Below are 16,425 nucleotides of genomic sequence, written 5' to 3'. Positions count from 1 at the left end.
ACTCTAGAGGAGCCTTCTTCTAGAAGTCATGAGGACAAAAACCCAAACAAGTTCTAAGACTAAACTTCATGAAAAAGTCTCACAGCGTCATGGTTTCCTGTGACAATTGAGAACTGGACATGGTGTCTCAGCCATTCCCCTTTAAGCCTGTGTTCTGCAAATGCAGAATGAGTCTATATAGTCATTGCATGATCCCTGTGAGTTTCTTAATCTGAACAACTGGTGCCCATGACCTTCACCTTTGTCTTCTCACAAGGCTGCAGTCAGAAGTTGCTGCGTGCTGTTCTCTTCAGGAACATCTTGCAGAGACACACTGTGCTTTCTTTCAGGGAAAGTTTATAGATACTCTTTCTTTTTACTTGTTAAGATCACAGTGAGCAATGTTATAAATAGCTTAAACTTGTGAAATTTATTCAGAGAGCTTTGATAGTAACTTCTTTTTGGAACAAGGCTACCAGATGAAAGCTCCCAGATCATGCTTGTTTGCTGAGGTGGTAAAGTGAGGAGATTTCATGGGAAATGTAAGACCACTTTAGAAAGTGTCAGCTTTAACACAACATAGGTCCAGGGAGTTGTAAATTCCAGCCCCATCTTTTAAGAACTGATGTTTCTCTCCCAGAGAGAATAAAAGGGTCTCTGGTGCATAGAGGCAGGTTTGGAAATGGCAGACAGTAACTCAATACTGAGTTAGTGCCTGTCACAGTGACCTATGCTCCTGGCTTTGTGTAGGTGGTAGAAATGCCAGTGGGAGGATAGCAAAGGCTTTTGTGCCCCCCTCAAGAATCAAATAAAAATCTTCCACTTTTGATGCTCTAAAGATGCTTGTCTTGCCCTATGACATTGAGTGCATTGCATGAAAAGGTTTTCCTTCAGGAACACAGACACACCCCACCCACAAATTTTTTCACAGTTCAAAAGCTACCATGCAGATAGATTTATGTATATAGTGCTCAATGCTCTGTTTGCATTGTATGATAGAGAAGCAGCATGGGAACACTTTTGGAAACTGCAGCTCTTCAACACTGCTTTAGCATGGGTCCTTTCCAAAGGGCACAGTCCTTCAGGAATGGGCTGCTCCACCATGGGGGCCCCCTGTGGAGACACAGGTCCTGCCAGGAGCCTGTTGCAGCGTGGGCTCTCTGTGGACTGCGGTGTATCTTCACCACCATGGTCCTCCATGGGCTGTGGGGGTACAGCCTGTTTCACCATGGTCTTCTCCGCAGCCTGCAGGGAAATCTGCTTTGGCACCTGAAGCATCTCCTCCTTCTTCACTGATCTAAGTGTCTACAGGCTTGTTTCTCTCACATTTTTCTCACACCTCTCTCACACAGCTCCTACGCAGCATTTTTTACTTTTTCTTAAATATATTGCCAAAGTGTTCCTGATGGGCTCAGCTTTTGCCAGCAGTGGGTCCTTCCTGGGGCCTGATGCAACTGGCTCTGTCCATCATGGGGACAGCTTTTGGTGTCTTATCACAGAAGTCATCCCTGCAGCTTTCCTGCTGCTAAAACCTTGCCGCTTACACCCAATAAAAACTGCCTAGGGATGGATTTCAAATGTACAAAATCTGAACATATAAAGGTTGTTCTCAAGAAAATGTGACTTTTTACATTGCTTACAGGAGGATTCTGGACACTAAAACTGTCTAGGCCTGCCAAGATGGGAAGGATCTGCTGGCCCTCTGAGTGTGGCAGGGAGGCAGTGCCATATGAAAGAGTGACTCCCCAGCCTGAACAGTGTTTTCAAGGCACTGTTTGCCTTCCTACACCCTGGGATCTCAGCACCCTGATAGAATCACAAAATATCCTGAGTTGGAAGGGACCCACAAGGATCAATGAAGTCCAGCTCCTGACCAGCACCATCCTCAAAAGTTACATCATGTGCCTGAGAGCATTGTCCAAACACTTGAATTCTGGCAGACTTGGTGCTGTGCCCTCTTCCCTGGGGAGCCTGTTCCAGTGCCTGACCACCCTCTGGGTGAAGAAGCTTTTCCTGATATCCAGCCTAAACCTCCCTGACTCATCTTCATACCATTTCCTTGGGTCCTGTCACTGGTAACCAGAGATCGATGCCTGTCCCTCCTGTTTCCCTCATGAGGAAGTTGCAGACTGTGATGAGGTCTCCCCTCAGTCTCATCTTCTCCAGGCAGAACAAGCCAAATGACCTCAGCTTCTCCTTGTATGGCTTCCCCTCCAGACCCTTCACTATCCTTGTGGCCATGCTTTGGATACTCTCTAATAGATTTTTATCTTTTTATACTGTGGCACCCAAAACTGCCCCCAGCACTCGAGGTGAGGCTGCCCCAGTGCAGAGCAGAGCGGGACAATCCCCTCCCTTGCCCAGCTGGCGATGCTGTGCCTGATGCCCCCCAGGACATGCTTGGCCCTCCTGGCTGCCAGGGCACTGCTGACTCATGTTCAGGTTGCCACAGACCAGGACCCTAGTCTCCTCTCCACAGCTCTGATACAGAGTTGTGCTGTGCACCTCTAGCATGCTGGACTCTGTTCTTCCTGAGCAGTAGCAGCACCTGTGTGCCTAAGACCAAGCTTCCTAAAGACAGTCTTTCAGAGCTTTTTGTTTTGTTTGTGGAAGATACTTCAGTTGTCTGTGGCTCAATTTCCTTGTCTATGTATTTGTGAATGCAAGAGGAAACTTGGGAATGCTTAAACGAGTGAGTTCCCAGAATGAAAGGTGCTACACAGACAAAGGCTTAAGTTTAAATTCCCCAGGGCAGGTATTACTGCTTATTTGTAAAATGGCACTCAGTGTGAGCACTCTTCAGTAATAATAGCATTGACAATGAAAAATATACTTTAAAGTCTGTCAATCTTATCATTCGGTTCACCTTGTGTCAGCACATTTCCAGTTTGAGCTGTGAACCTGCAAGCTGCTTTGCACAGATCTCTGTATGCACAAAGAGTAGTTTGCAAGTCTGGGGCTACATATGTTTAGAAATGAAGGAATGGGTTTTGACAAAATTTGGAATAAATTTGTTAATTTTCATGGGTCTCAGCATGACTTAATTAGTAGGTGGCATTGAAAGAGTACTGCTAGCTGGAGAAATTGCATGGAGCAAGTTCTTCTCCTGTATGAAAGGGAAACGTACAAAACAAATGTGACTTCTTTTGCCGTATAAATCTTTTGAAACAATGTATTCCACTGAAAATTAATTTTGTAAATGAAGCACAGCTAGAATGAAACCTTGTTGAACCTAGGCCCTTGGCAGGACAAAAAACTTTTCCCTTTCTGTGTGTTTGCTCAGCATAGATTTACTCCCAAAAGACTGGCAGCACGATTTCCAATTCAAAAGTAATCTCTGATTTCCCATCCCTAAGGGATTAATAGGGATGAAGCTTGGCTCCACATTTTCAGTGCATTGTGTATCAGCCCTGCAAACAAGGAGAGGGTGAAAGATCAGGCTTTTAACCTGCCTCTGAGTAGTTCTTGGTGAGTCCCCTTGACTACAGGCATGTGGCAGCTGCCCATTGTGGAACACCCTTCCAGTGTGTCCACTTCAAGCAAAGGCTGGCAGGTGGAGTCAGGGGATGCTGGAGCTCAGAGGGGCACAGCTGTGGGGACAGTGCCCACTGCATCCATCCTCTCACCATACTGGCAAGGGCTGGGGTTCCACCTGTCCACAGGGAAAAGTCCACAGAACTCCAAAGAGTTTGCTTCAGCCACAAGACAGTGTCTTTTGTTATTTGGTTTGTTTTCTTGCTTGGGGGAGTATTTTTTTAGAACTTTGTGGGATGGCTTAGCTGCTCCAGGAACCAGCCTTGCAGCCTCATCTGAAAGTCCTGGGAAAGATACAATCTTAGTTTCTTTTCTTAAGCTGAATTTTTAAGAACCTGTGGAAAGAAAAAAAACAAAACAAGAAGAAGGGGGAGAAATAGGTACCTGTGCACATGCAGGGGCAGAGGTTATGGGGCACAGGTGGGGAGGGAGCCCATCGCAAGGTGGTGGGTGGCAGGTGCACAGGGAGAGGCTGCCCCTGCCCCTCCTGCTGGGCTGCAGCACAAAGGCTCTGCCAGGAGCCCGGCCCTGGAGCAGGTGGCCATGGAAACCCTTCAGCAGGGCTGCCAGCCAGAAAGCCAGAAACCCTACCCCGTCACTGGGGCCCACCAGCGAGTTGCTGGGGTTACTGGGGTGCAGCAGTGGGAGGGAGACCCCCAGGCCTGCTAGGAGCGCCAGGCTGCCCTCTTGATGCATGGCTTGATCTGCCTGAGGAAATGCCCCACAGCAGCCGAGTGATTTTCTGAGTTAACAGAGTTTCCTTTGACCCTGGGTTTAAAATGGCCGACTCCTTTCCAGGGTGCTAATGAGGAAACACTAAAGGCCTCCACGAGGGAGGAGGGGAAAGACTTCTCTTGGCCGGTGTTACTCTGGCACAGACTGGATGCCCTGCAGTAGATATTAGTAGTTAACAGGCAGGTCCCTAAGTGCCAAAAGACTCAGGGAAAAGCTGCCATGCTTCTCCATGGAACTGGGATATTTCTTCTCCTTAAAGAGCCTTGTTAAACTGCCTTAGAATAACTCAAGCTTGACAAAGTGGAACTAATTGGCCCTCATTTTCCCAACCTTAAAAAACAACTTTGAAATCAGAAGAATTTTTGAGGCAATGATATTCAGTAGAAAGAGTAAAGCATAAACCCATATTTTAAGGAATTCAGTGTAATATAAAAAGTTGTAACTCTGCAGTCAGTGAGATGTCAAAACACCTGCTAGAAAAACAAAGGCTGCAGGCCACCTCTCTGTCAAGGGTGGAGGTCACCCATCTTCTCAAATGAGCGGCAGAACACTTAAAATTAGAGACTGTCTTGTGTATACACACACTCTTCCAAACTCCTCAGCAAGTCCCATCTTGCTTTGATTTTGAATGACATATTAAGGACTGTATATAAACCCAGATCTCTCCCTCTTCAAACACCACTATTAATATCAGTTCTGATCTCTTTCTTCCAGTCTTTTAATCTGTTTTGTTTTGTTTTGTTTTGTTTTGTTATTTTGTTTTTTTCCTTTGAGAACAAAAACTTCAGAAGATAATTCTTTTTATTTCCTTGGTTGATGTTATTCTGTTTTAGCCCTTTTTTTTCACAAATGGAGCTGATTTAGTAGTTTCACTCTGCACAATTAGTGTGAGTTTCAGTGATAAAAAATTAATCTTATCATCATTATTTATTCCTACTCCAGGAAAGGATATGTCAAACCTAGAGAATCAGTTCAGCATTTGACCATTTAACCAAGACCAGATCCCAACCAAATCAACCTTTTCCCACTACTGAAAACAGGATTATTAACCTTATTTTAATATAATTAGAGGTATCCACCTATTTTTAAACAGTTAAATAAAATAAACTGATATTCTACATTCCTGTTACAAACTGTGTCATTATTACATACTTATGTTGTGGCTTTTAAAGACCTCAGAAAAAATTGAACTCTGTTAGTGTCTTCTTGTGCTCAAAGGCGCTGCGTGGGAGACAGTTTATCTCTGGTCCCTGTTCCGAAGACCTACAGATCTTTGCAGGTAAAGTGCAGAAGATAAAACAGATACAGAGAATTGAAATGAGATGACCCAGCTACAGATGATCCAGCAGATAAGTAATGAAATTCAAGTTTCATTATGTACAGGTCTGTACATTCTTAGTGCATTGTACCTATTCCAATTCCTTAATAATAGTGTGGCTTCAGTTAAAATCTTTCACTTCAGCAGACTTTGTGTCTGAAGTTACTTGAAAAATAGCTGATTGACGTTCTAAGATGGAAACATCACATTTAAGCACTGTCTGGACTGATTTTAACCTTTTCATGCAGGATCACAGTGTCACAGCTGCATATACTATTATGTGACGACTGTTTTTCCCTGGAGAAATTACATACTGTGTCTTCTTTTTATGTTTCCTGTAAAGTGACCTATAGGTCCTAATTCTACTGCTACAGAAATTAGCAAGCCCCACTGATTTCAAAATATTTAAAATTACCGAACTAAAGCCAAATCATGGAAGAGTTAGTGTGCCCTCAGCATGCACTTGGCAGAAAGGAAAGACGTCACGGGGCACATCATTAGATCCAGTTGTCTGCACTAAATTAGAGGATTTACCTTGGCTTCTGCCACCCACCCAATGCAGCGCTGGCCCTTAGGAATTCAGCATTAGTGCAGGGGGGTCACTGTAACCTCTCCTCATGGTGCAAAGGAAGGGACAGAAATTTGTTCAACACTGACTGAAAAGGATTACTGAGTTCAGGTGAATTTCCATTATCACCATAAATGATTAAAGAAGGATCTTCACAGTTAGATCTCAGGGGTACAAAGCACTCAGGTGTGTGGACTGGGGTTAAAGTAATTCAAGGAGGAAGTCAGGTTGGGGTGGGGTTTTTTGCACTGTCTTAAGCCATTAGCACAATCTGTGACCAGAAAAAGACTTTCTGATCTGTCACTGTCTGGAGAGAGCCTCTGGCTTTTGGAATGATGAGGCCCTCCTTCCACTTACCTGTTTAACTTAAGCTTTTTCAAGTTTCTTAGGTGACTTTGACAGAAGTATCTATTCCATGCTTGCACTTTATACCAAGGTTTTGAATAAAGGATTAATGAACAATTACTGTTTTTTAAACATAAGAGTAATGCAGATATTAATAAACCAAAGAGTAGAAGCTTTTGCAGATCGCTGCAAGAAACATGGTGATCTATTGGAATTTACAATATTTGTCAGGCACACAATAAAACAATAAAACAACTCCTTATTGTTTATTAATTCTTGGGAAAAAGAACTGTACTGTCAATGCTCAGTATGTTGTTTTCCAGAATAAGACCAGAAGTATCTTTTTTGGCTGATTAATACGGCTTTCTGAGGAGGAATTAAATCTGCAAGGAGGTTTGGAAGTGAAAGTTTCCCTGTCAATTAAAGCGTGATAGCTTTCAGGAGTAACAAATACTTAATTAATATGGGAGGGATGCCAGAAGCAGTTATTTTAAATATAAACTTGAAAGCAAGCACAGGAATTCCCTGAAACAAAGCTTTTCTGTTGCTGTTTTCTGAGAACATGTTGTCTTATTGGCCTGTTTGGTAGGATGGCATCACAGAGGCATCATTCTAATTGTCATTTAATAGAAGCTTTATTTTATTTCATTCTAAATCACTTCCATGAATCTCTCATCACCTAACCCTGGCATTAAAGAGAATTCAAAATCAAACAAGTTACTCAAGAAAAAATTGTCTTTTGACAGAACTGGGGCTTCCAGTGCATTTTAATTTTTCTGCAGACTGCATGAGGTGGAGAGAGGGGCTTCTGTGTATTGACAGCTGATTTCTTATTAAAGAATTTGCACAACAGTTGATATAAAGGTTCAGGGTGAATCTGCATATTTAGTATAGGTAGCGATAAATGAATTTACATTTGCGAATACTGCAGAAGACAGAGGAATAATAACAGAATAATGGCTTTGTAAAAATCAGATTTTATCATGTAATTGTTGCAAGTACAAGCAGACAGAAAAACAGTTCTGGCTCTTCATAGTAGTCATGCTACAGCAGTACACAGAAATTGCCAATAGTTGCATTTACCTTTTACTCATAAAGAGCTCATGGGAAGTTAATTAAATATCAGGAGTAAATTAGCTGCTTTATTGTCCTTAGTTAACTACATGAATTAATCCTGGATTCAGGGAGAAGTGTTGCTATTAGCAAATGAGGAATGCAGTGGTGTAAATAGGTAGTGATCTGTAACATTCTACATTTTTAAATTCAAAAGAAGAAAACAGAAAGGTTCATTAGTTCCCCTTACCTGAGTTTCTGATTGAGAAGCTATTGTGAAGAGGAACGCTTTTTTTTCTATGAATTTCATTAGGTCTCATTTGTGTGTCATATAACAGCAGAGAGTGCCCTAGTGATTCCAGCTGCATTTGACAGACACTATTGCAGGAGTGCATAATGGCATCAGCAGAACCAGGCCTTACTCATTCTTTCACAGGGTTTTCTGCTGCGCTCATTCTTCACAGCACACTGATGAGAGGAACTGAAGCAGTTGTTCAGTTTTACAGGTGGGTGACGGAAGCACAGGGGTACCAGATGATAAGCCTAAAGTGTTTTGCAAAGCTAAGCCCATGCTTCAGGTTTTTTGGTTCCACCCCTGCTCTGGAGGTGCCAGTGCCTCTTCCCTGGTTTCATGGTGATGGATGTTATAGGAACAAACCATGTGTCATCAGACCTCTTCAGATATGCCCTTATCACAGTGTCCTAGTTTGTCCTGGGATTGCAAAACATCTTTGATGCAAACCACTAATCAGAAATACGGTATTGAAATAGCATGGGTCAATATAGAAAAGTAGCTTAGTGTGTCCAGTACAGACTTTTTATAAGTATCTGGTTGTACTGTACTGCTCAGCACCAGTCATAATGTGAACATGCTGCTGCCTCTTTAGAGAGGGAATGGTTGAGCTGCAGTATTTCGGCTGCACAGCTTTCAGTTTGATGGTGCTCTGGCTTCATAGGATGTCTTTAATCCATGGGAAAGATAGGAGCCGGGGGCAAACAACTGCTGGGAACGAGGAGCTATGACTTCAGCCCCCTCATGCCCAGGAGCACTTGGAACCCATTTCCCAGTTGAATTGGAGAGGGTGGCAGGACCACTGCTCAGCCAAAGAGCGTTGAGCCGATGTAGCTCTTAGTACCTTTTAAGTTGTGGAAAACCTCCCTGTTTGTCTTCGAACAATAGGGAATCTTTGGCATCTACATTTTTAAGGAAGAAAATTTCAGATCGTATCGGAAAGCCTGTGTTTAGGAATACAAGGAACTTTGCAATCTAACTGTAGTTTTAGGGGCTTCTGCTTTTTTCTTATCTGCTTAAGCCAACTACCTCTTAAAGAAGGCAGTTAAAATGTTGTGTCTATCAGGAGAGTAATAATTTTATTGTCTTCTAGGTAGGTGTTTAGTTTTTATGAATTTGATTTTTTAACATCCTTTCTTATTAAATACGTAAGCTATAAACATACCAGTTTAAAATACACTGATAAAATTAATGCATTTTATTCAAAAGAATGCAGTCTTTTAATATGACATATTTAGTATATAATTTTTCAAGAAAAATGCAATATACTTTTAATCTGATATGCTCATCTCTTGATCTTCAACATTCTTTTGAAAATAAACATTAATTAACATTTTCATTGATCTCTGTATCTGCACAGATGACAGAAGAGATATTCAGCCAGTGGGATCAGAATCTGATCTACAATAACCAGGTCAGTTGCTGTTAGCTTAAGAATTTAGTTTTCTTTTTTTCAGTTTTATAGAGTACATGTAAGGTAGCTTGGAGCAGAGAATAACACATTTAATTTTAATTAAACGAGAAAATGTTCACACGGTTTTTGTTATGAATTTTAATTTCTGTAAGCCAGGTGTAAATAGGATTCACAGGTTTGAATGACAGAGTTCTCTGATGAGATGTCTATAATCCTTTTACTTTGGAATATATTAGCATTGGTTTGATTACAATGTATGCATACATATCATTATGAGACATCTCTGCTTCACTGACAGGCACAATTATTTGGCTTTCTGTTCATATGTGTCATGTAATACTGGTAATGATTTTCAGTCCCTTATTCCTCATTACTACACACTCCTTTTATTCATATCTTAATATGTCAATGTTAGTGCAATGCAATTTTTTTAGTGTGAAGTGATTCAAAGGGAACTGAATAAATTTCAAATATATTCACATAAAACACATGGAAACTTTTCTTAGATTTATATGGCTGCTATTCATACCAGACACATCTAAAAATCACTCACTGGTACTGTGTTACTCAATTATTTGTCCATTCTGGACTTAAGGATAGCTGCCTTCGATATGTCTAATCTATCCATGGGTAGAACTAGAAGATTTTGATCTAGCTCATTTCCAGCAATTTTGATGTCCACTAATATTTAGGATCAAGCTTCTGGATGCCCTCAACTAACTAAATCACATGCACTGCACTTTCTTGTTCTGGCTACCTTTTGCAACTCTTCCTTAATGTAATTACTTCCTATATTTAGGCAAAGCCACATGTTTTGTATTATGGCATCTGTAGATATTGTCTTTCCTTTGGGAACGTAACAGTATCCTTCTCCATCATTCTCCTTAGCTGCAGAGAGACACCTGCAAGGCTCCAACTCTCACGGGGTAGGAAGGCAAATGGAGGGAAAAAATCTGTCCTCCCCACCTTCCTCTCATAGGCGGAAGTTACAAATACACCTTTCATTTCTTTTCTGAAACCTCTGAGGTGGACCAAGAGCAAGTCTCACCCAACAGAAGGCAAAAGCGGTCTATATTCTGACTTTTCACCTTCACTGCTTCCTTATGCTTCTTTTGGAAAGAGGAGTGGGTGTTGGTCTGTTACTTCCGTTCCTCTACCTTTGTGGAGCAGCTACCTTTCCTCCTCCAGAACTCTTTGGAGACTTAGCCACAGGTAAGTTTGTTGCAGCTTCTTCACCCCTTGCAGAGAAATGATACTGAGAAAAGGGGGCAGGAGTCACAGGGGACACAAAATCCAGGAGGATGCCAAGTTCCCACAGACCAGATGGCAGGCAGTTTGTAACAGTTCTAGGTGGCAGGAGAGGCACCAAGATGTCAACCAGTATGACTGCTCTTATGTGCAGGCCCAAGAAAGCCACTTCTGGTTATTAGCACAATAACAACACTGAAATTTGGACTACCTGTTAGATTCCGTACAGTCAGCTAAGAAAGGGAAAGAAAGACTTGGGCACCTTATTTTAGAACTGTAATTACCACTTACAGGTTAGTCAAGTATTGCATGTTTAGAATTGGAAAATATATGTTTGACGATATTGCATAGTTATAGATATATAGTTTAGTTCTTCAACGTGAAAATTCTAAGTAATGCTTGCAAAATTATATTAGTAATTCATTCTAATCAACTCAACAAAGCACAGCTAAGGCTGCAGAGTGGGAGTTCGCAAGCAAGATGTTGAGCAGTGTGTGGCCTTGTACCAGTCACCGGGGGATCAATCCCCCATGTGACAGGCTGCCAGCCTAAGGAAGAAACATTGGTCACTGCCCTCCAAGTGCTCTGGGAGCCAGTTTCCTACCCTACCCAGCTCGCAGACCACCCATCCAGTCTGTTTCTTGCCAGTTTGCCCAGGAGGAAGTGTGGGAATGAAGTGGTATAATGGGCTGACCTCCCTCTTCTTTCAGTAAAAAGTAAAAAAGTAATGCCAGAGCCTCTGGCAATCATGCTGTGCATGCAGTGTGAAGGAAGAAGGGCTGTGTGGGGATTTCCCTTGGGGCAGTGGGTGCAACTACTGACAAATGCAGTAGTGTGCATGTAATTTACATATGATTCCTCATATCGTGCTGCTCTTATGTTCATTTTTGTGTGACATCTGAGCCATAGAGTTTTCTTTGCACAGACATTCACAGAAGGTTAATTTTAATCATTCAAATAAGTAGTGTTTCATAAACCTTTATTCTGAATTTGCTCTTAAATGGTTGATTAAATTGGCATCCAGTTAGGAAACAGAAAAAACCCAAGTGGCTTATCTAATTAATTGCTTTGAAAAATACTGTTCAAATTTTCCATATTCAAGATCAATATGGAAAAAGTTAAAATCATATGCACACAGCAAGTTAAAATAATTTCTACATTTGAGGAAATTAATATTATTTGGGTACATTTCATAATGTAAGAGGACTACTTAATTTTCTCTTCTGGTTTTTTAAAGACAGAGTGTCTCATTAAATGCTGTATAAAAGAAAAAAAACCCAAGCTTTATTTTTTCTTTTTTTAGCTGCAAAGGGCTATGAGTAGTATTCTCTTAATTAATATGCTTATAGTAGAGACTAGTGAGCTCTTAGTCTTTTACTTAAGAGCTTAATTTTACAGTTTTGAGGTGTATCAGGGCTTATCTGACCTTCATTGTAAAGGAAATGGTAAGAATGTATACCTTAGATTTTCCAAGTGATACAGATTCATGAGTTCTATGAACTATATATCCCTGAACAGCAAGAAATGTATTTACTGTCAAATGCATGCTTACAAGCACTCAATTACTGACGAAGTTGCAATTAGGAATCTGACAGATGAGGGATTAATTCCCCAGAAACAGGACTTCTTCCTTTTTCTTGTTATGAACACATGCATATGGAGGAAACAGATCTGAATATGCCAGATGAATAAATTAAGAAGTCTAGGATGAAGCAGAACAGCTGGAAATGTAACTGGTGATAACTGAAGGCTAATTAGCTTCAATGAGCAATTTTCCACCTGGTTTTCTATTAGCCATTTAGAAAGAGGAACTAGAGAAATCGCATGGTGTGCATTTTCATTCTGAAATTCAATATGAACTGCTGTTCTACCTACATGGTAATTGGAAAATGACTGTCTCTTATGGGTATAAATATTAATGTGACTGATTTTCAAAAATCCTTTCATTTCTTTCTAAGAACAGACTTCGTTTTGTGCGTTCATTTTCTTACCGGAGGTGTGAGTAGTTCTTAATTTAATAGATATTTAAAATTAAGAGTCTACTTCTAAGAGTATTTTTGAATACTAAAGCCCTTTCTCTGATACTCTTTGCCAATTCTGACTAGTCTGGTATAGCCTGCTATAGCACTTTCTAATCAGCAGTTTCAGATTTTGTCCATAATCCCTGCAGCTTTTGACTACTGCTTAGAGCATCATAGGCAATGAATAATGAAGTCTGTTTTTCCTGAAACAAGTCATTCAAGGAGTATGAAAGGGACACTAAATGCTCTACATAAAACTTTTCACCTTATTACATACATCTGTATTTATTACATAAACCCATTTCTTTTTATACATATTTGTTTCCTTCTGTATTAAGCATCCTTTGGTCCTGTGTGATCCTTCAGTTTGTTTGTTATTGCATAAGAAACTGGGTTCTGAGTCCTGTTTACATGGCTTTTAAAGAGAACTGAGGCTATGCAAGTTTGAGATGAAATGTCCTCATATTACATTCAAAAGTCAGGAGATGGACATAAGTAATGAATGTCATCTTTCCTAACTTTAGCTGCCCAGAAGGGAGCTGCTGTACTTTTAGTGCACAAAAAAATAGGGTTAGTTCCTTTCTTGGGTTTTTCTCTTTTAGATGCTTCTGTTGCCTGTCATGTTGATAAGGATGGCTAGCTGTGATTAGCCATGTAAGTGTGGAAGCTGAGCAAAATAAATAATAAAAATGGAAGATGTGATGATTCACCTTCTGTCTATACCTGGTTTTCTCCATTAACTATCAGAGGAGTCACTCAGAGGGTGGTCAGTCATTGGAACAGGCTCTCCAGGGAAGTGGTCATGGCACAAAGCCTGTCAGAGTACCAGGAGTGTCTGGATGACACTCTTAGTGATATGAGTTTGTTTCAGGTAGTCCTGCAAGGAGCAGGGTGTAGGACTTAATATCTTTATGGGTGCCATTCAACTTGAGATGTTTTATGATTCAAGGATTCTATGACTCTACATGACTAACTTAGATTTAGGCAGTAACTTTCAGAAAGCTCAAAGTCAGGTTGGGTGAATCCCATCATACATTCTCTGGGAAATCAGGGATATCTTTCCATTTTGAGAACAGTGAGCAGAGGCATAAGGCTGAGGTGTTGCCTTGCAGTCTTGCATTGGATGCTTACTTTTGGCTTTAATGAAATACTGAAGTTTTACTTCTTACTGAAGTACAGTCTTCAGTTTTTACAATATCATTTGTCTTGCCCATGGGAAAGTAGAAAATGCATTTGCTGAGAACCTTATAATTTACAGAGTGATTGTCTTTCCTTTGTACAAGTGGTTTCACTATAACTCATGTCACAGATATTTAATTCTTTTTCTGCATTCTTTTTTAAAGGAAACTGCCCTTAAGAACCAGTATCTAATGATCTCCTTAAGCTGAAATGTCACTCTTATTCTCCTAAAGCAACTGCTTGTACTTTGGGATCATGAATAGGAGAGGGAAAATTTTGACATGGGAATTCATGATACTTACATGATCAAAGACACCTTCATCTACAAGACAAGTCAGAGGATCAATATAATTTTCATTACTTGCCACAACAAAGGCTTTTTAAAATAATGAAGAAGAGTTGTCTTTTTCAAAAGCAAAAAAAAACCCCAAGCCCCTGTAATTGTCAAAGGTATGGCATTCTGTTGCTTCTTAATGAGACTTCTGTAGATCAAGTTCTTGCCAGGGTTGTTTTCAATCTTGACATTCTGATTAAATTTTAATTTTGTTACAGTAAAAGATGGAAAATTGACTATAACAGTCAAAATATAATTGCTGCAATGCTGTCAATGCAGCAAATACATTTACTCTAATGCCTGTAAGATATGTTACAAGATTTGGAAAAACAGCATGTAAACTATTAATAAATATTGCTGTAGTGGGAAGAGATGTGCCAAACCCAGCAGTAATTGTAATAACAACCTCTGACTGTATTTCTGAGAAATGTAGATATTTAAAAGATTGTTTGAAGGAAAGTATGGGGATCAAGACGTGTCATTGCTCTGACAGAAAAAATATGTGATTCATTTTATAGAGTTCTTGCTCAGAAAAGCATAGAAACCCTGATATCCAAAATAGCTCAAACCCTGAAAACTTTGTACTTTTGTGAGATGCTTATATTTTGAAAACTGGTTAGGAACCACCTGATTATGGTAAAACAGTGTTGAAAATAATTAAATGCTCTGCAGTTTAGGCATTAAAATAACTAGCCAAGGATTTTTTGTTTTCTTTTATCCTCATCTCTTTGCTGATAGGAAGCAGTGTGATCTAAGGAATAAAAGGGAAATGCAAAGTAACACTAAAATCAGCTATTGGTTTTACAATGTGGGTAAAAAGGTGTCAAGAAATATTCCTTCATTGATCTTAGGTGTCTCAGAGTAAAAGAATGAAAGAATAGGTGTTTCTGACAGAGATGTTGTCCTAAATGTTTAAATTTTGTGCTAGATTTTATTGATATGGATTTGTATGTGCAAGTGAGGTGCTTCTTTCTTTAACTCCTGATCATGAGGCAAAAATGTCAACAAGTTCCTTGCTCAGGTGGTTGATGTGCATGCTGGAGTGGGGATTTCTGTGGAAAGCCACAGTTACTGCTAGGAGATGCCTCTTTGGCTTCAGACTTCGAGGAACAAGGAGTCCCTGTATGTTCTTCAGTTTTCAAGACCTCATGACAGCCATCGCTTGGGGCAGCACAGCAGCAAATTGATGAAGGAATTAATTAATGAAAACAAAAATTCTAAAAGCGGGGCAAAGCTACAACTCTGAGACATATGAGTCATACTTTTCAAAAAGTTATAACTGCAGGAAACCTTCAGGGTGTAGTGGGGGCCAGGGCTCCCCCCGGGGTGGCAGAGCAGGGCTTGGCATCTCTCCCACAGCCCCAGCCAGAGCACCGCACACCTCTGAGGGGAATGGATTCATTGCCCCAGGACTGTGGGTGGGTGGGAAGTGGCCATGGGTGTCCCAGCAGGTCCTACTGGTACCCCCAGGTTCCCTGTCACCTTAATGTAACCCCAGCATAAAGTAAGCAATTAGCCACAAAGAGCAGCAGTTTTTGGTGGTGTTTGGTAAGTTGTTTTTATTTTACATCATGTTTCTTTTTTAAAATCATGGGGTTTTTTTAACGGGGTGTTGTTGGAGGTGTAGCATCTACTGATAAGTTTGCAGGCAGAAAACAAAGGCAGAAGGAGTGCAGCTAATGGGCTCACCATTAATTAGGTCCATTACTTTCAACACTGGAAAAACAGCGCTGTGTGTCAGTGAGGAGAAGGAGCAGGGGAATGCCTGGTACCCCATTGTCCTGGTGAAGGGATGGAGGTGAAGGGATGGAGGCCTGGCAATTGTGGCTTGGCATCATGGTTGGGTCTGTCTGTGAAGCCCAGGGAATAGAGGAGCCCCTAGGGAGCAGAAGGAAAACCATGATCTTTGGCTGCTTCCTGCAGTGTTGCTTTTCATGACTTTGAAAGATTCTAAGTCCTGAGTGACATGTTTCAGGAAGAACTTTCTAGAACTTAGGTGTTCAGATGTATTTTGCCATATGAAAATATGTGAGAAAGATGCTATGGGTTGTGGGGTAAAATTTCTGTAAAATAATGAGCTATTTTATGAACAATCCCACTGCTGTTATTCTGACTTCTGTTGTTCAGGTAGAATATTTCTTGTACAAGCAGCAAATGCATCACATATGTTTGTGAATATATCTATGATGAGTGACAGATTCAAAACTCACATCTGATTCAAAAGAGGATTAACACCACACTGGGTACTGAACACTGTCTTTTTCTGCTCTGAAGTTGTCTGGCATGCAGCAGCATATATACCTATATACAGTGAAATATGCACAAGAATACATATAAATACTTGTATTCAGAACCAGTCAACCTCTGCTTTGTCCATATGGCTGAGCCTGTAAAAGCAAGAAAAC

Source organism: Corvus cornix, chromosome 1, assembly GCF_000738735.6.
Source record: "Corvus cornix cornix isolate S_Up_H32 chromosome 1, ASM73873v5, whole genome shotgun sequence".
Lineage (NCBI taxonomy): Eukaryota > Metazoa > Chordata > Aves > Passeriformes > Corvidae > Corvus > Corvus cornix.
The sequence above is the reverse complement of the archived record's forward strand: the minus strand, read 5'-3'. Positions refer to the sequence as shown.